This window comes from Haemorhous mexicanus, chromosome 6, assembly GCF_027477595.1.
Source record: "Haemorhous mexicanus isolate bHaeMex1 chromosome 6, bHaeMex1.pri, whole genome shotgun sequence".
NCBI lineage: Eukaryota > Metazoa > Chordata > Aves > Passeriformes > Fringillidae > Haemorhous > Haemorhous mexicanus.
In genome coordinates, this window is record NC_082346.1 from 55,677,612 (window position 1) to 55,691,588 (window position 13,977).

Here is a 13,977-nt window from a genome sequence, read left to right on the forward strand (position 1 = left end):
AAGTAGTAAATGAATGATCAAACAGGAGATTTTGCAGAAATGAAGGATTTTATTTGCACAGATACCTTTTGAGAAATGAGTACAAGTCCCTTGTGCCTGGGCAGGAATTTATAGATGTACAGGAAAGCTCTTGATAATAAATATGGATGGCTGTCCTGAGTTATTAAATGAAATGCTAGAGCCTGATGTCAAGACTAGATGCAATGTGTCAGGCTTGATGCTGTTAGTGACACCAAAATGAAATCATGTATCTTCATCACTCAGAGCAGGCCCAGAGCTGCAGAGTACTGGAACTCACTTCCTACCTTTAAACCTAGTTTAAATCACTGCTGAACATGAGTTCTGTGTTATGTGATGATGTAAAGTGAACTGTAAAAACCATGATTTTGTCATGATTTTAGGTTTGGGTTTGGTTTTCTCTTGTTTTGGTTTTTGAGTTTTTTTTCACTACTGCAAGCATAGTAAATTTCAAGGAAAAGGTGGGAAGGCCAAATAAAGATGTACCAATATCTTAATGTTGTAGTCAGTTACCGGGGCTCAAGCATTAGAGCCTATTGCCAAGTATTCCATATATTTAATAAAACAGAAACAAGAGCATTTAATGAGAGTTTTAATAATGTTCTGTATGGCCTTATTCCTTGTTAGAGCTCCCTGAGCCCATATGATACATTCCTTAAACTGATGTCTCTCTGTTCTTCTGGTCTCTGCTCATTTTCCTGTAAATAGAAATATTTTTAAGAAGGCTTTAGAAAGTCACACAAGTGACTTTTGAGTGGTGTTTCCTTACAGCTACCCTACTTATCCAGATGTTCACTGCAAAAGTGAAGATGCTACTGTACAATGGCTGTAAATTAATACAGAAGAGTTCAGCTTCCATTGTTCTAAGATGATGTAGGCTATTAATCTGTTTTCACTAACTAGGCTAAGCAGTGACTTGGGGTCATTCTTCCTGCAGATACCCACTGTGGTCAATCAGTCCTCTTTGACAGTATCACAGCTTTGCTGTGACTGTGGCAGAACTAGTTAGACAATCCAAACTAGCTTTGGAAAAGCAGGCAGTGTGAGAATTGAAATGAGGCTGATGAATTTTCAGCATTATGTTAACTGATAGAACCAAATGAGGGAGAAATGCATGGGGGAATAGATGTTGGAGTGTTCACATGTTAAACCAGTGACCACTGCCTGCAGTCTGCCCAGATGTAACTGTTTCTGGTGGCTGTCTAAACACAGAAGGCTTCAGGGTTGTCTCCAGTGTGTACTCAGACTTGGGGTAGTTGGACTGGAGGTGTGATGTCTGAGGAGCGGGTATGCCACACAGGGCAGAGCACTGTGTGCAGGCATGCTAGAAAGACACAAGTGTCCATTACAGAATTAGGAGTCTTTCAGGTGTGGAGTGGTGTTCTGCCTGCTTTCATCCTCTCCTTTTTCTCATTCATTTGAGGCCTAGAGCAGGGGCTGTTCTGTAGGCTGGAACACATCTGTTTGTTGCTGCTGCAAGGATTTGCTTTTCTAATTCATCCTTTGTCTCTGCTCTAGGTTTTTTATTAGTATTTTATTTCTTGTGTGATTAGTTTGTTTTATTTGGAGTTTTTTTTTTAATTTGTACTGTGAGTTTTGTGTTTCAGATTACTGTACTGAGATCCTTCCCTGTACCATGTGGAGTTACAGCATTAGAAAAGAATCACTGAAGCTTCTCTGCCATTATGTTCCTATCTGAATCGAGGCAATGGGTTTTATGGTGTTACCTTAGCTTGTAAGAGTAGCTCCAAGGGTTCTGAACTCTGTAGGGCCATCTTGCAAAGTAGCAGATTAAGCTTGCTCCAGCCTGATTTCCAGATGTTTAACATTGTAGGAAGAGCTGTGCTTGCTCTTGAGATTTGAGTGGAAGGCCTGCGGCAGACCCACAAAGCCAATATTTTTCTGGCTGTAGTTTTTTAGTAAGGCTAGTCAGGAGTGCAGCCTGCCAGTTCATGGAGGGTGAGGTCTTACACCTGTGTGTGGATAAAGATGGTGAGGTCCATGTAAGTACAGCACTGTCAAGACTGGCCGGAAGAGTCTGGTTGCAGGTGAGGAGCAGAGTTCATTATCCCAGGAAACAGAGCTGTGCTGCTCTTTGCTCTCCATGTGAGCCGATGGACACATGGGGAACTGTGCTGAGGACCCAAGAGCATGCTTTGGTAATTACCACATTTGTACTTGAGCAGTGCAGCAGCTTTTCTGCTCTTGGCCTGCATGTTACAGGCTTAGAATTCAGGCCTTCAGATGAATGGGTGCCTCAGCAGAGAACAGAAAGGAACATGCTTTCTGTTTTCTGTTCTGCATGTGCTTTTTTTGTCTTTCTCCGTAATTACAGGTTGGTTCTGTTGGGCAGTGGAGGCAGCCCCCATCACTAGGTTTCAATTTAAAAAGAAGCATAGAGTTACTTGAGTCACAAGACCTTTCTCGTTGGTTCTTCTGTTACCATCAACGTGGCTTTTGCTGGCAAATACATAGGTAAATTGTTTATGAGAAGAAAAATGAGATGGGATGTCTTGATGTACTGTGGGGGGGTGAGAATGTATCAGTAGAACAGAATACTTTAGAAAGGATTTGCATCACCAAAAGCAGATAAAAAAATAAGAACTATAGAAACAGTTGATCGTATATTGCATTATGGAGTGCCAGCATTAAGGGTTGGCTGAATATGAACCTAATTTTCTGAATTTGAGCTTCTGATCCTGTGTCCCTCTGAATGCTTTGTGGCCTGCTAGGAAAGTTGTTTTGCACTGTCATGGTAATAGAATTATACTACTCCAGTACTAAAACAAATGTGATCTCTGTGCTTTTGAAATTTAACACATGGGCTTTAGTTTATGAGCAGCTTCGTAATTTTGTCTCTTTTTGGACCTCTAATCCTGATACTTGTGCGTGCATGATCTATTACATTAATTAAAAAGTATTTATTAAATTCCCAACTTCCAAAAAGTTGTGTGATGAAAATGCTTACTATTAAGTATCATTCAAAATATTTTAAAAGCAGCAACTAAAATAAAATTTGCATTTTTAAATTGGTAATTTTTAGCAGATTAAGAGGAATAATGTAACCTGTGGAGTGTTTTGAATTTACTCTTTGGTTCTTAAATATAATCCTTAAACTGTTATCGGCCCTCTGAAAGCTGAGGAAGGATTTTTTTCATTCAAGCTACTTTAGTTTGAGTAAACTGGATTTTATACTGCAGTGGTGTTGCAGCAAGTTTTCCTTGTTAAAAGAAGGAAGGAACTCCTTTCAGTTCATTATTGACTAATGATTCTTGGCTCTCTTATTAGCTTTTACAAGTAAAGTGAAAATGGAAGAACTAAGATGGTATCATGCTTTCTTGTAAATACCTTCTGACTGGCTCACTAATTTTCTACAAGAGTAAAACTGGTTCCTTAAACTACTTCAGTTCTTAGTGTCACAGCTCAGAAATGGCAACAATGTGCTAACCAAGATTTTATGCTGGCTAATATGTTTTAATGCCATTTGGTGGTAGTCTAAAAGCTACCTCTGTTTCCAGTGTTCACATTTCCATCCTTTGATATCAGAGTGTAAGTCTTTCCTGTGCTGAGAAGGTTGAAGAGCAGTAGAGCTGTGTTGTGAAATGGAGTGTCATCTCAGATAGTTTCTTTTCTTGGTTTTGGTTTAGGTTAACAGAAGTATCTTTACATCTGCAGTTTCTGGAAATTTAAGAACACTGTGAACCTCTGGCCAATAAAAATTTTCCCATTATGTAAAACATTCTTGTAGATACTGACTCACTGATGGCTTCCTCCATGAAGTAAACAGACTTTTGTAATGAATTTTCTAGTGAACTAGTAGGTTTCAGTGCAGCTTTTTGATTTGCTGTAGTTTGTTATGGTTTAGTGCAGCCTTTACCTACTATTTTTCTTTTTTTGCCTTCAGGCTTGTGAGAATTGTTTCTGTGTATTAATAGGAGATGCTTGAAACCGACTTGACTTGTTTGTTTCCCAGCAGGAAAGCCTAAGTGCTTAGGCTTTAACTGAATCAAGACCAGCTCTCAGCAGTGGGAAACAATATATTAATCTGTCGGAGCACAGACTGCAGGCTTGTGTGTCACTGGGGTTTGTGTTGGGAAATTTTTTTCATGTAAACAGGTAGGTAGGAACGATTCTTCTGCTGTGTATGTTTTTAATATGTATGTTGAGAAACCTCATGACAGTTGTGTGAGTTGGGGTTTTTTTTGGTGGGATTTTTGGGTTGTTTTTTGGTTTTTATTTTTTTTAGTATTGGTATCATTGCATGACACCATAAAGTGCCTCATTCTCCTCTGCATTTTCACATCTTTGAGTTGATGATATTTATTTAACAAATCGTCTTCAGTGCCTGGGTTTGGTTTAGTTATGAATGAAGGTGATACCTCAAAAGTCAGAAGAGGTTTCATTCTCATTTCTGTAAACAAACCCTCTTGTAGCACTGTTCTGTCTCCTTGTGTGCCTTGCACACAATCAGAATAACTTTTTGGCAAGTTCTGCATTCTGCCTGGTGGACTTAAGTTGCATGATAGTATATGGAGGCTGGGTTTTTTTGTTTCATCAGTTGTATTTGCAAGGAAGGTAAGCAAGTTATTATCTCTATTTCACAAAAAAATCTTCCCCTCGGATGTTTGATTTCAAATAGATTAAAAATACAATTAGAACTCATAGGTGGTAACCAGCTTCCTCAGGCAGCCACAGCCTAATTTGGAAAACTGCATTTAACCTTACTTGCAAGAGGAGAAAATGTCCTGAATCCTTTAGAACAGTACCTTAAATATGTTTGGAGTTGTGCTTTCCTTCCTTGTTCCACTCTTCTTTTTCTGGAGTTGAAAAAGAAATTATGCTTCTAAAAAAAAAGTTAGTCCTGTTTGCCTTCAGTTTAAGCTATAAATTAGGAATGGATAAAAGAAGTGAAACGTGCTCCTTTCAGCCTCTTGAAGTGAACATAGGAAATTCTTCAGTCCTTCAGGTGAGTGCTGGGGGTTGTGTCTTTGCAGAGGAGCAGCAGGTGATGCTCTGAGACTACTCTGGGGCTTTTTCCTCGGAACAGGTACAGCTTTATAAAGCTGAAAGGTAGAGAGGCTCTTTCAAAATTCTCGTGGAAAGGGATAAAAATTAAGCTTTTTGCTACACTATTACTAGACCATATGTTAAGCACTGTGATTAAGAACTTCTTGGTGGTAATAAATGATGTGAATTAATGATGGTGTTCATATACAGAAGTTCCTGTTCTTGTCACAATAAGTTCTTTTTGTAGGTTCACATAACAGTATAACAAGTCCTTTTTAGGTTGTGATCTAGAAGTAGCATCTGAAGGATGCAGGAAAAGGAAGTAGTCTGCTGGAATAGTTGAACACTTTTCTCTTTATTTTTTACTCTCCCACACAGGACCATGAACAGTTTATGAAGCAGACTTACTATCTTTCTGTAAGATTTTTTTTTTTCCCTTGGCCACATCTTCTAAGTTGGTGCTAGGTGTTTGGTGGTGTTTTCCTAAGAAATCTTGTGTGCCTCTGTGCTGGTATGTGAATGCCTGCCAGAAAGCAGCTAGGCTACACATGGCTGTCTTGAAGTAATTTTCATTGTCCTGAAGCAAAACAGGTTAAGAAGTGTTAAGGTGCTAGTCTTAGACTAACTGCAGAAACCAAAAAAATAATTAAAGATCTTATTTTCCTATTTATGTTTGGTTTTTAGGGGAAAGAGATATTTTTAGTCCTTCTTCTTCCCAACTTTATCAAGATGTAATTGTTTTTGTGTTCCTTATTTCTAGTTATTTTTTCACTTTTGACAGTTCCCAGCTTAAGACTGGAGTCCTATTATACAAGGTAATACATATGAAGAGATGGGAACTTGGTAGGTGCCCAGGTAAGATCAGAGAAGGGGGATCTGTTCCTCAACAAAGGAGAATAGAAATATACAGAAGTGCATTAACTCACCTAGAAAGTCTTTCATAGATTTTCTGATTTTGTTCTTCTGTTTCAAAGCCAACAGGCCTCTCTTTCCCCTTTTCAAATTTGTGATCATGTTTTTAAAATGTTTGTATGTCATGTGGTCTACAAACCAAGGAAGGGATTTGAAGCTGAAGGTGACCTTTAGTGGTAAATTCTTTTCAATAGATAAAAATTGAAAATAAAACTAACTGAAACTTTGTTTGGGAGCCTAAATTGGGTGTATATTATCCACTACAGGAATGTCAATGTTAACTAAGCCATGTTAGAACAAAAATTGTAAAGTTGCTGTTTCAGTGTATGGGAACTCAGGAGCCCCTGCAAAGAGTAAGCAAAGGACTTGAGCACAGCTTTGAGAAATTAATCTCCATCTGTTGGTGGGCGAGTGGGCAGTAGTTGTTTTCATTGTATCTGACTCTATACCTATGTTGCCCATTATACTGGCCTTTTAAAAGGGAAAAGAAAACCTTCAAACATGCCCCTAAAACCAGCCAGCCTTAGCACTGCTTTGAGCCAAACCCCCAAAGGATGCATCTCCCTCCAAACTCTACCATTTCCTTTCTGCTCATGCCCATATAACACGCTCTGATTGCTGGCACTGCCCCTCTCCTGGGGGCTCCTGGAGGTGGGGAGGTGCCAGAGGGCTGTGGAGGGTTCTGAGCTTTCCATCTCATTGCCAGCAGGTGCTCAGCCCTGCCTAATGTTCCAGCCAGGCTGAGCCAGAGGAGACTGGGCAGGATGCTCCCCCAAGGAGGACCTGGATCTCCAGGAATAATAGGTTGCTGATGGTAGGCAGCTGGGATGAGCTAAAAGATCTGGCCTCGAGCCTGGCTCTGCAGGATGCAGAAGGAAGAGGGCTGGAAAGCAGTGATGAGCCTATTGTTTCAAATGAGCCAACAACTGGCTGATTGACACTGAGGGCTCCTTGCTGCTCCCTTTGCTCTTAAACACAGCTGTGGTGGGGGGGATGGAGGTAGCTCAAATTAGAGATTAGACTTCCAGTGTCCAGAGAGGTAGTGGGCATAAATTAAGAATAAAAAAGGATACAATTCCATCTGAATACCAGAAAAGCTTTTGGCTGGGGGTGTGCTCAGGCACTGCAACAGGCTGCCCAGTGTGGTGGTAGAGTCACTCTCTGCAAATCCTCAAAACCCGGTGGGTGGCTGTGCTGGGCAGCTCTGCCTGACCCTGCCTGGGCAGAGGGGACTGGCCTGGATGGTGTCCAGATGTCCCTTCCAACCCCACTGCTTCTGTGAAAGCTTCTTTAATATTTGAATGCATTCTTTTGCTGCTGTTGTGGAACACTTGGGGAATAATTACAAATGCCCCTGCTGGGCGCTTGTCTCACAAATACTGCTGTTGTGTAATCACGGCCGTTTTAATTGTATAGGGAAAGCATCCAAGTGCTAAGTAGTTAATTGACTAAACTCCCCAATTTAACAACCAAAGCAAAAAAAATCCACCAGTGTCTCCCCCTTCCCTGAACTGAGAAAACACCAAAACATCCTAAACCTTACAAGACATTTTGATTTTAAGCCCTTAAAATATTACAGTTACGAGAAATAAAGGTAGCTTTATTATAACAAAATTGTTTATTTTCCCCTCATTGACTCCAGTTTTCCCACAAAGTGCTATTCTCAAATTATCCTGTGAAAAATGAAATAAAAAGCAGGCAGGAACATGAGGAGGAGCAGCAGAGAAAATGCTAAGTGATCCCACCAAACTCTGCAGTTTCTGCGTTTCAGCCCACGACTAGGAAGTCATGAGATGATTTGGAAGAACTTTGCTGTAGCTGTGTTTCTTTGCTGGGCTCTTTCAGCCCTCCCCTGATTGCACTTTGCACAGCCCTTAGAAAGACTGCAGTGCAGTAGTTGGCAAGGAGGGAATTACTAGGAGGGAAAATCAAGCTGTGGTGGCTCCTCTTGCAGTGTGGTGTTGCTGAGATCTGCATTTTGGAGGAGATAATGATCGGCTGCTGTTGGGTTTCCAATTCAGAAGTCTGGAGGCTTGCAAAAAAAAGGATGTGGATGAGTTTCCATTAAATGTCCCTAGAGTGTGCATGGCATGCTGGACAGCCACTAAGCTTATTGATGCAGTGATTTGGGCTTTCTTCTTCATACAAAACACCTGCAGTTTCTGCCTAATACTTTGTTTTTAATCCTCTGTGCTCAGACAGTGGAGAATAAGGTAAGGTACTTTTTGTTGACTGACATATAAAGGATAATGGAAGTAATTTCTATGTGTTGTAGCATGCAACAATAACTGTGCTTGTTGGAAAGTAAAGGTTTTGATTGCCTTTTTTATTGCTTTTAATTCATTGGAATTCTTTGTAGTAATTTCCCTGAATTATCTAGTGTATTCAAGTTGAGAAACAGTTATGTGTACTTCATTAGTATTAAAAGATTCATTTTTAGTCAGTTTCACTTTGGTTTTCCAATATAATACGGAATTATTTTCAAGATCAATTATTTTCAATTGTTCTGAGAATGTTCCTTTTTTTATGTTAATCTTAGGAGCTAAATCCCCAATCCTTTCTATGTCTTACCAATGTCTCTGGATTTTATTTTTTTTCATGCCAGATTTTTAAGGACGTAGCACTATCCTAATGCTGCTGTTCAGCTGTGGAGTGCACTTGTTTAGTAAGAGTGAAACTTTGGAGGCACCTTAATTCTCTGTGGTTTGGAAGGGGTTGGTTGGTGTCTTGGGAGGGAAAGGAGAGGCTGAAAGTGCAAAACTCCCTGCACTTCATTCGGATTTATACCTAAGAATACAAAGGAGCAGTGGCCCGGGGTCACTGATATGACTGGTGTCTGAAGTCAATATCAGAGCTAAGAGTTTTAGAACTTCAGTCTTTTGCTGAGTTAATATGTAAGTGTTTAGTACAGAAATTTGTACTGCTGTCATGGCACCTGTAGGTATAATGGGCTGGCTTGTAATTTATACACTGTTTTGGTGGGGAAAGCATGCAGTTGCAGATCTCCTTTTTGTTTGAGTAAGCATTTATTCTTGGAGTTTTCTGTAAATCTCAGTGCTGAGCTATTTTTCCAGGTACTGTGTTTCTAGAATGAAAGCTCAATCTGGCTCATTGGCCTGTGTGTGTTTTGCCAGAGCCTGTAACCACTCATTAGCGCGTTACTTACTATGATTGTGGTCCAAAGTAGCATTGCTGCTACTTTGTTAGCAGCAGTAGCCTTTCCTTTCCACTTCCTGAGGACCAAAGGTGAATTGTAGCACATGACCAAGATCAAAAAAAAATCAGAAAGCCACAAAACCCCCTGTTTGATAGGCACGCAAGTTTGTGGCATTCCTTCTTTGTGGCTAAGTGCTATCTTGGTCTCGTGGTACAAAGTCCCGCACTTCAGCTGTGGCAAGGGGAGCGAAAGCCCGGCGCGTGTAGGGCCAGGTAAGCATTTCTGTGACACTGTGACCTTCCGTAGCCAGCTGTGTGACTGCTGAGACCGAGCTGTGTGACGGCTGAGGCCCATCTGTGTGACTGTGACTGCTGAGGCCGATCCTGTCCCCGGCTGTGTGCAGGATGACGGCGGGGAGCGCGCTGCCCGGCCGGGCCCTCGCTGCCGGCCTGCCCCGGCCCGCCCGGGACCGTCGCTGCCCTGGCACCGCGGAGTAGCCCGGCTTGGCCACAGCGCCCTCCTGCACTCTGGGCTAGGTGGGTGCAAAGTTCACTGACAAGAGCTGAGTGGCTGAAATTCCTGTGAAATTCCTGTGAAATTCCTGTGAAATTCCTGTGAAATTCCTGTGAAATTCCTGTGAAATTCCTGTGAAATTCCTGTGAAATTCCTGTGCTTTGGCTCTGTATTGTACTCGGCCAGGTGGCTCACAAAATTTGGCCTTGACGTGTGAGGGTGAGAGAGGCCGTGGGCATGTCAGGCTTTGTGTGGCGGTGACCTGGGCGTTGTGGTAGCATTCGTTGAACTTTGCTGTCACGTTTAAGAATGCACATAGATATTGATGAAGATCTGTATCAATTACCTTCAGGACCATTTTTTTCTTTTTCTCTGTGCTTGTAAAAATTCCAGGATCAAACAAACTTCCCCAAACGGAGTTGCTTACTTGTAATGACCTCTTGGAATATTGTTGTGGGGTGTTTTGCTGTGCAGAACACTTAATTACTTTCCCAGAATTGAGCTGGTGTTTTCAAATGGAATTTATCAGACTTTCCAAGAAAATGGCACTGCTTTGAAGAGTTTCCACAGTCTGTAATGACCCGCAGTGTATCTGGGTGCAGAAGTTTTTGTGTGTGTGTGAAAGCAAGAAATTATAGCTGTGATTTTAACTGTGCATGCCCTCCTTTAATGCTATTTTGTTGAGTCATTTGTGAGCAATAGTGGAGGAGAAGAAAACAATAGTTTAAAAATCATGTTGCTATGTTTTTTGTACTGTTCTTTGTTATATATCTTACGTATAGGTTATTTTTAAAGTTCATCATTAAGAATTAGTTTGATGGTCTAATGAAACTAAAGATGTAACTTGATGGATTCTGAGAAGCTTGTTACAGTGTTTTTGAATGAAGGTAATGTAACTCAAACTCTTTCTTTCTTCAGGGCAAAGAAAGAAACCAGGCAGACTGTAGCAAAGCTCCCTTTATTGGCAGGAGTAAAGAGAGCCCTATCAGAGAATTGAGAAAGCCTATTCTTCTTTCTTCTCAAGCTGCGGATCAAATGAGATTCAAATAAAACGAAGGAAATGTAAGCAATCAGAGAGTCTTCCAAATCTGGGGGAGGTGTGGGAAAAGGAGAAGTGTACAGATTTGATCAAGAAAGCTGCTGCATGGACTTTGGAAATCAAGAGCTTTTATTTAAGCTAACAGCTCTGGTTTTAATATTATAGTCTCTTCTGTTGTCTCTGAAGGAGAATTGTTGCATGAAAAGGAACATATAATTTCCAGACAGATAGGAGTTTACCTGTTAGCAGATAATTAGGGAAGAGGTTAGAAAAAGCAGTAAGAACAGAGGCTGGCCAAGAACTGTAAAGGATTTCAACCTTTATGCCATTCTGGCAGCATCTGTGGTACTGAAGAGGTATTTAAATAGGAAAGGGTCCTGTAACCTGTTCTTAAGTTGAAGCTTTTCTAAAGGTTAGAGCCTAAGAAAATACATAAATTTAATGGAATTGTGTTACTGTGAGTTTGGACACTCACCTTTAAACTTCTAATGCTTGTAACTTGACTTGTGTGTTACCTGAAATTGTATTCACATATATGGCTTGTTCTTTGGTGGCACTGCCACTGCTTTCTGTGGCTCTGATATGGTAAAGTCCTTTTGTTTTTAATGTAAGGTTTTTTTTGGCTGCTAGGAACGTTCTCACATTTGTCAAACACAAAAAATAGACAGCATTGGGTATACTCAGAAGGAGATTTATTTGGAATTACAGTTTGATATACTTTCTCTCAAAGGTTTCTTTTGTCTTGTGTTTGAGTGCATGGCTGAACTGGGCTGTACTCAATCCAAACTTCATGAGCTTGCTAGGTACTGGTTAGGAGACAAATTGCTGTTACATTTATTAAGGATATAATATTTTTTTTTCTTCTCCTAAAGCATGAGTATTTGGGTAGAAGAGAACATTTTACCTAAGCAGTCTTACTACTACCGTGAAGTAGGTGCTTGAAATCTGTTTTCCTTCGTTTTTAATTCTAGTCATGCACATAAAATTTCCTCCTCTACTTCAAAAATGGAGTACGGTCTTTTGTGAGAATGAGCAGTTATTTTGATGACCTTGGTCTGAATTTTCATGTGCAATCCCTTCAGCAATTCATCATTGCACTGTTGATAGGATGAAAAATAGGTTTTTACAATATATTCTCCTGGCATCTGTGTTGTTGATTTTTTTTTTTTTTTTTTTTTTTTGTAGAGCATCAAAGTAAACCTTGAATGGGGTAGTGGAGAACTTGATTGGAATTACTGGTCAAAACTGAGCAGATGAGAGAAAAAAGGGGTATATAAAGGGAAGTGTATGAGTACAAAAAGTTTGTACAAAGAGAGATGATCTCTTATGTGCCTATTACATTTGGCTTAGGCCACTTTTAAAAAAAATATCTGGAGATGGTTTTAAAAAACGGGGTGATGACATATCATAAAAGATGTAAAATTTTCTTGTGGGAAGTGAGAGAAACTTAGGATTGTCCTCTCTCAGCTGAATTTAAGATACCATGGATTTGCCATAATTACAGTTGTTGCCAGCCCTATGTCTTGTGTTAGTGCACTGATGAAGTCCCTTATTTCACTGAGACACAGAGGCTGTTTGGATTGATAACAAAGCTCATCCTTGTTCCAAAGTGGAGTAGCCTTCACTGTAACTAATCTCAGCTATCACCAGCACAGCTATCAGTGAATAAGTATAACTCTGGGGCAGTCAATACCCTGGAGAATAAATTAGAAAAGTAGTATGACCATTTAAAGATAAAAATGCAGTATGAGTTTACATATACCTAATTTAATGATTTTCTTTTTTTCGCCCTGAATAACTGTCTTGAAAAATGGAAAATTGTTTTTAAAAACCCTAAGACAAAGAAAACCCACTTTTTGACACTATGATTCTTGTCTGACCTGTAGAACTCACTGAGACAACATGAAGAATTTGCTAGTCTTGGCCTCAAAATAATTGCTTGTAGATTTAGCAGATGTGTAGAGGAAATAGGAATCCATGACACATGCTTAACAGAATATTCAGAGCTGCCTTTTCCCCCCTTCTTTTTTTCCCCTCTTGCCTATCCACTAGTGTATTGCAGATGCTGTATAATGATGAAAAAGAGTTCCAGGACCTGGTATGAGCCTGGCTTGACGGATCAATGTTACAACATTCTTAATGTATTTTGTGACTTTAAGCTGTATTGCAGGAAGTGCATTTATATATATTCTGAATTGGATTAAGTTTGACACTCCTTTGGGATCTACTAAAGGCAGCCATAAAAGAACTTCCAAAACAGTGTGAAGCAGGTTGAAGAAAGGATTCTTCTCAGAAGCATTTATAATGTTAAGGTCGTAGTTCTCCTTATACAGAGAGATGCAGGTTTGTCTTTAATATTACACCTAGTGTTTTCAGGTCCTGAAATTGCTTCCTAAGATAACAAAGCATCAGTGTACAGTTGAGTTGGAAAGTATCATGTTAAAAAAAAAAGAATCTCTTATGACTCTTAAGAAATGTGGGCAAGTTGTTTCTTTTTATCCAGACTTCTAGAAGGGTTTAGAGTGGTGACAAATCTTGCTAGAAGAGTCCAGAAATAATACTTCCTGCTGATGTAGAACACTTCAGGCCAGGGATGTTATAAAAGGTAAGCAATGTTTTGCTTATTATACAGATAAGGAGAAATAAAGTGATGAAGTCTTAAAATCATGTAGGAATTCTGTAGAATTGAAAAAAATCCAAACCACTGCTGTAATATTGGAAGCTTCATTGCCTAGATACAAGTTATTTGCAGGAAGTGGGAATCAGCACTCTTTCCTCTGAAGTGTCATTAGCAGTGCAAGATCCTATAAGCTCTAATCTTAGGATGTAAACCCCTTACTCTATCAGTGAGTGTCCTCTGCATACTTTTAAATCTGGCATTTGCTCCATTTGTAAATTATTCTTTCCGTTCTGCATATCTAAACTGTGCCTATGTGAATCTTTATAACAAGCAGATGATTCTTTATGAGCATAAATTTTCCAAGGAATCTGAGTATTCTCATTTAGTTTCTAGAGTAACACCTGGAGACTTTCAGGTTTGAATTTTGAAAAATAAAAGTGCATGTTTAAAGGTTAGATTGCCATTAATACATTAAACAGAATTGCTTTATTAAGTATTTATTTGGTAGAAGTGAACATGATTTCATTAATATTAACTAAAGAAGCCCTCAGGCGATAAGCACGCAAAAAGAATTTTCAGCTAAAACTGTCAACTTCATATTCCAAATCTGAAGACACATCTCTTTAAGGCCTTGTGGATGGTGTGGAATGCACCACTTTTAATGTGTTTCTGAAGCAGCAGCAGTACTGTACAATTTTATCAGAAGTTTCT

At 39.7% G+C, this 13,977-nt stretch overlaps 1 protein-coding gene across 16 annotated transcripts in view; it reads left to right on the forward strand.

Moving 5' to 3' along the window:
- The window catches only part of TRAF3 (TNF receptor associated factor 3), a 69,974-nt gene that overhangs the window by 10,596 nt on the left and 45,401 nt on the right, over window positions 1–13,977 (forward strand). For 2 of the 16 annotated variants that reach the window (XM_059850368.1, XM_059850367.1), the window contains 2 exons: window positions 3,992–4,134; window positions 10,526–10,669. The exons of 8 other annotated variants lie outside the window; for them this stretch is intronic. The gene's annotated coding sequence lies outside the window, so the exon portion shown is untranslated. Of the gene's footprint in view, window positions 1–2,368; window positions 2,494–3,991; window positions 4,135–4,204; window positions 4,594–9,029; window positions 9,631–10,525; window positions 10,670–13,977 lie in introns of those variants that run through there. 6 more of the 16 variants (XM_059850370.1, XM_059850369.1, XM_059850373.1 and 3 more) reach the window with 5 other exon arrangements.